The following is a 6,000-nucleotide window of genomic DNA, read 5'->3' as shown; positions in this document are numbered from 1 at the left end:
ACCTTAGTCCTCAAAGTGACATCTTTGCTTTTTAACACTTTAAAGAGGTCTTTTGCAGCAGATTTGCCCAATGCAATAAGTCATTTGATTTCTTGACTGCTGCTTCCATGGGCACTGATTGTGGATCCAAGTAAAATGAAATCCTTGACCACTTCAATATTTTCTCCATTTATCATGATGTTGCTTATTGGTCCAGTCGTGAGGATTTTTGTTTCCTTTATGTTGAGGTATAATCCATACTGAATGTTGTAGTCTTTGATCTTCGGTGCTTCAAGTCCTCTTTGCTTTCAGCAAGCAAGGTTGTGTCATCTGTTTGTCAATGAGTCTTCCTCCAATCCTGATTCCCCGTTCTTCTTCATATAGTCCAGTTTCTTGGATTACTTGTTCAGCATACAGATTGAATGAGTATTGTGAAACAATACAACCCTGACACACACTTTTTCCTGTTTTAAACCATGCAGTATCCCCTTGTTCTGTTTGAACAACTGCCTCATGGTCTATCTACAGGTTCTGCACGAGCACAATTAAGTGTTCTGGAATTCCCATTCTTCGCAATGTTATCCATTATTTGTTATGATCCACACAGTCGAATGCCTTTGCATAGCCTATTAAACACATGTAAACAACTTTCTGGTATTCTCTGCTTTCAGCCAGGATCCAGCTGATATCAGCAATGATATCCCTGGTTCCACATCCTCTTCTGAATCCAGCCTGAATTTCTGGCAGTTCCTGTTGATGTACTGCTGCAACTGTTTTTTAATTACCTTCCAGCAAAATTTTATTTGTGTGTGATATTAATGATATTGTTTGACAATTTCTGCATCCTATTGGATCACCTTTGGGATGGGCACAAATATGGATCTCTTCCAGTCAGTTGGCCAGGTAGCTGTCTTCCAAATTTCTTGGCATAGACAAGCCAGAGCTTCCAGCACTGCAATCTTTTGTTGAAACATCTCAGTTGATATTCTGTCAATTCCTGGAGTCTTGCTTTTTGCCAATGGCTTCAGTGCAGTTGGGCTTCTTCCTTCAGTGCCATTGGTTCTTGATCATATACTACCTCCTGAAATGGTTGAATGTCAACAAATTATTTTTGGTACAATGACTCTGTGTATTCTTTCTATCTTATTTGATACTTCCTGCGTTTTCAATATTTTACACATAGAATCTTTCAGTATTGCAACTCAAGGCTTCAATTTTTTCTTCAGTTCTTTCAGCCTGAGAAATGCTAAGCATGTCTTCTCTTTTGGTTTTCTATCTCCAGGTCTTTGCACATTTCATTACAATACTTTGTCTTCTCAAGTCACCCTTTGAAATCTTCTGTTCAGCTCTTTTACTTCATCATTTCTTCCATTCGCTTTAGCTACTCTATGTTCAAGAGCAAGTTTCAGAGTCTCTTCTGACATCCATTTTGGTCTTTTCTTTCTTTCCTGTCTTTTTAATGGTCTTTCGCTTTCTTCATGTATGACGTCCTTGATGTCATCCCTGGTCTTCATCTGGTCTTCAGACATTAGTGTTCAATGCGTCAAATCTATTCTTGAGATGGTCTCTAAATTCAGGTGAGATATACTCAAACTGTACTTTGGCTCTTGTGGACTTGTTTTAATTTTCTTCAGCTTCAACTTGAACTTGCATATGAGCAATTGATAGTCTGTTCTGCAGTTGGCCCCTGGCCTTGTTCTGACTGATGATATTGAGCTTTCTCCACCGTCTCTTTCCACAGATTTACTCGATCAGGTTAGTAGTCAAGCTGCAAATCATTTGTGCCACCCAGGGACCTTCTAATCTATAGCTGGAAGAACTAAAAATAGCAATATCCTTCCACTGGGGGAAATGTGGGGAGGGGATTGGGTGTGGTATAAGAAAGCTAAATCCTTATCCATAAAGCAGGACATCAGTATATGCTGTAAAAGTGGGAAGTCTACAAATAGCAGCTTACACATATTATCCAGAAATACAGAGGCAATTACCAGAAGAAACAGCTAAAAGGAGGAGGGCTGGGGGTGAGAAGGCACAGGGCAGAGCACTGGTGCTTTTTACTATAAGCTTTGGTGCTTTACTTGATTTTTCTAACTATGAGCAAGAGGTGGTAATAATGGCATGATAATGATGTCCCACTTGTTTACTGGTTCTTTACTTTCTCTCCCCCTTTTCTTCCATGGTGTCCTCTGTTTCCATTCATTTAACAAGCACATCCCGAGCACAGGCTCTGGCCCAGGATCTGTGCTGTGCAGGGTTCCCAGGTGCCTGAGCCCCACTCCCAGGCCTCAAGGACCCCCGGCCTGGCAGAGGAGACAGACTCATGTACACTGTGGGGGAACTCAGCTCTACAGGCACAAAGGGCCTCCCAGCCCAGAGAGCGGCTGTCTGCCCGGCTGGCCCTGGCTCCCAGTTTCTCTCTTGGTGCAGAGTTCCCATCCCCAGGAAGATGAGGAAGGGGCAGGCAGGAGAGGCTCGCCAGGTGAGCTTCCAGGCATGACCCCCATCTGGGTGTGAGCACAGACAGCAACTGGGTTAACAATAAAGAGGCTTAGATATAGAGGTGTAAACAATTTTAACAAGTATTAACAACTATGTGTTTTCATAATAAATCATCACAGAGTAACTCCTCATGTATCTGACATTGTCAGGGAATGAGGCATTTTCCATGTGGGAATTTTCTGGCTGACTGACTTGTACCATTGATTTGAGCAATTTGGGATCAGAATCATTCCCAGATGAATCACACTCCTCCCTGTCTCCACAGATAGAACACCAGCTGACATTCTGTAAGCCTGGAGGGACACGGGTGCATCCGCCAGCCCCCTGGATTCACAGATGGGGTTTAACCTTCTCCCAGTGACTCAGGGTCCCCACTATGAACACTTCCCATGGCGCTGGGCTGGAGCACAGGGAGGCCAACAGGGCCAGGGTGGTGTCAAAACCACTGGGATCAGAGGTTGGCCTCTGGGGTCTCTGATTTCAGCCCTGGAGGACCCAGCTGATTCCCGAAGGCTCTAGGACTCAGGGGAGGAGGAACTGGACTTGCTGCTCCCCAACATCCCCTACGCCCACACTCTGATGCCCCACCACCAGGCCTGGCCGAGCCTCCCCCTTGCAGAACCCTAGCACTGCCAGAGCTTGGGGACACAGCAAGAGACAGGCCATGTTAGGGCCGGTCAGGCCAGAGGCCACCAGCCAGGATGACTGCTCAGCCCAGAAGTCCAGTCCTAGGGAACCAAAGAAGGTACCCCAAAGGCAGAGATGGGAACTAAAGCCAAACATATTGTTGTTGTTGTTGATGGGTGTTGGTGAGTCAATTCTGACTCATAGCAACCCTGTGTGACACAGTAGAACGCCCCATAGGGTTTTCTTGGCTGTGATCTTTACCGGAGCAGATTGCCAGGTCTTTCTCCTGTGGCTCCAAATACTACCAACATGAGTCCATAACGGGGCAAAAGGTGAGCATAGATCAAAGGAAAATCTAAGGTTCCCCTCACATCCCACAATGTTTGTGCTTTAGGCTGGAAACAAAGGGCCTGAATCATTTCTAATGTGGTCCCTCAATGGATCTGTGACAGGGAATGAATACCAACATACAGAAAATATGTTAGAGGGATGGGAAGTTACCTGAAAGGTTGACCAACATATGGCCTTAGAGCTTCCTGTCCAGACCCTGAAGGAACCATGAGGAAATTGTCTACTTTTTATAATAAAAAAAAAATCAGTCACCCTTTGAAAAATCTAAGATATGTTCCCACCGAGGGTGTTTGGATTTCCAAAGTAGACGAAAATATTTAAGGACCTGAAATCTTTGAATTCTGAGAAAAGATAAAGGCTCTTTGCTTATGAGCTTATGAATGTGACTACTGACTGAAGATCATCTTTGCCCACTAAATCAGAGCTCAGCGGCGGAGTGTTTCAAACACCAATCCGATAACTGTCCCCACTCCTCTTCCCTCTGCTTAAAGCCTTCCTAAGGACTCTCTCGGATGAAGATAAAATCCAAATCCCGGTCTGCAAGGCCCCACATGGTCTGGCCCCCATCTGTCCCTCTAGCAACATGGCTTCTGTCTCTCTCTCTCACGCTGGCATTCAAGCTGCCGCAATCCTTCAGGGCCTGGGACACAGCAAGCCCTCTTGGCACAGGGCCTTTGGACAAACTGTTCCTCCATCTGGAATCCTCCTGGCCTAGTTAGCACCTATCACCCTTCAGACCCCAGCTCCAGCATCCCTTCCTCAGGGAAGCGTTGTCTGATACCCTACCACCCAGCCCAGGTCAAGTTCCCTGTCATCCCCTTGACTCCTTATTAATGTCTGCCCCCCCTGTGGGTCTGTGAGCTCCGTGAGGGCAGGGACCACGGCTGCGTGCTTGCAGAGAGCTCAGTGGGATTGGTGGGAGGGGTGAGCTGCCTGACGTGTTCATCTCTAGGCGCTAACAAAGCACACAGACCACTGGTTAATATGGGAACCATAAACAAGGCAGCTAATCCCAGCTGGGCATTTGCTCGCATCCTTGGAGCTTTCCAGCAGCTGCAAAGCTATGGAGTCTGGGTTGCTGCTGCTGGTTCCAGAAAAGAACTGCTGGGCTGTCTACTTCCACATGCCAATCTTTACAGCAACCCTTAAAAAAATAGTTGCCGTTGAGCCGATTTGGACTCATGGCGACCCCATGTGTGTCAGAGTAATACTGTGCTCCCTAGGGTTTCTAATGGCTGATTTTTTTGTAAGTAGATCACCAGGCCTTTCCTCTGAGGCACCTCTGGGTAGACTCTAACTGCCAACCTTTTGGCTAGCAGCCAAACCACCCAGGGACCCCTTAGCAACCCTTAAAAGGTACATAATACTGTCCCCACTTTTATAGGCAAGAAAGGCTCAAGAGAGATTAAGTAATTTGCATAAAGATATAGAGCTAGTAAGGCCCAGAGTCTGCTTTTGATCCAAGGTCTGACTTACTCCAGTACCAATGCTCTTTCCATTACACACATTACCTGGGGATCCTGCCACAGGCTCAAGGAGCAGTGTCCCCTGCCTGTGGGCCATTAGCAGGGGTCTCGGGACTAGTCAGGGGGCCTCATCCATGTGAGTGCTCAACGTGGCCTGATTTTGAATATCTTTCACATCCAGATACAATTGTTTTCAAGAAATACAGAACCTCTTATGATCAATACAACACAAATTCCTCTCAACCGGTTGACTAAATTCATGGCACCATATCAGGGAGGGTTAAGCACTCAGCTGCTAACCAATAGGTTAATAGTTCAAACCCACCCAATGGCTCTATGGGAAAAAGACCTGGTGAACTGCTCCTGTAAAGATTATAGCAAAAAAAAAAAAAAAAACCCTGTGGAGCAGTTTTGTTCCGTCACATGGGGTTGCTGTGAGTCGTAATTGACTCGCCAGCACCCAATGACAACATGGTAGGGAGGGAAAGCTAGGGTAAGCACACACATGGAAATGCTGAGCATTTAAGGTGCTTTTCCTCCCATAGGTTGTAAAAGAGCTATAGGTGATATATTGTTGAGTGGGGGAAAAGCATAGTTCTTTTACCATTTGTGTAAAAATTTTTAATGAATATCCACACACAGATGCTTGTTAATACATAGACTCTGAAAAGATGCACAGGCTTTGGTTCCATCTTGCCTCTAGGGAGGAGAACTGGGTGGCTGTGGGCAGAAATTTTTCACTATATACCCTTTTGTACCACTTGAATCTTGCAGCATTTAAGTAACAAAAATAAATTTTAAAAAATTAAATAAAATGTAAAAAGGTTATTGCAAGAGAGTAGCACTTAACCCAGATGACAGAATTTCAGGTAAAACACTCCTGGGCCCTCCTCTATTTCTATACACTGATGATAATCAAGGAGACATAATTGAGCGGAGGACTCAAACACTGGAGTCACCAGAGGTGACCTTGCAAACTGGGCCATTTTTCATGAAAGGCGTACAATCATCACTGCGTTCCAGCCCTCCAAGACTTTCCAAATGCCAAGTGGGCCCCAGGAAGGAGATCTCATTTTTG

At 45.4% G+C, this 6,000-nt stretch overlaps 1 protein-coding gene across 3 annotated transcripts in view; it reads right to left on the bottom strand.

The window, feature by feature from the left end:
- ST8SIA5 (ST8 alpha-N-acetyl-neuraminide alpha-2,8-sialyltransferase 5) overlaps positions 1-6,000 on the bottom strand; it is a 72,608-nt gene that overhangs the window by 18,477 nt on the left and 48,131 nt on the right. The window lies entirely within an intron of this gene.

Source organism: Trichechus manatus, unplaced genomic scaffold (assembly GCF_000243295.1).
Source record: "Trichechus manatus latirostris isolate Lorelei unplaced genomic scaffold, TriManLat1.0 scaffold00078, whole genome shotgun sequence".
Classification (NCBI taxonomy): domain Eukaryota; kingdom Metazoa; phylum Chordata; class Mammalia; order Sirenia; family Trichechidae; genus Trichechus; species Trichechus manatus.
The sequence above is the reverse complement of the archived record's forward strand: the minus strand, read 5'-3'. Positions and strand labels throughout refer to the sequence as shown.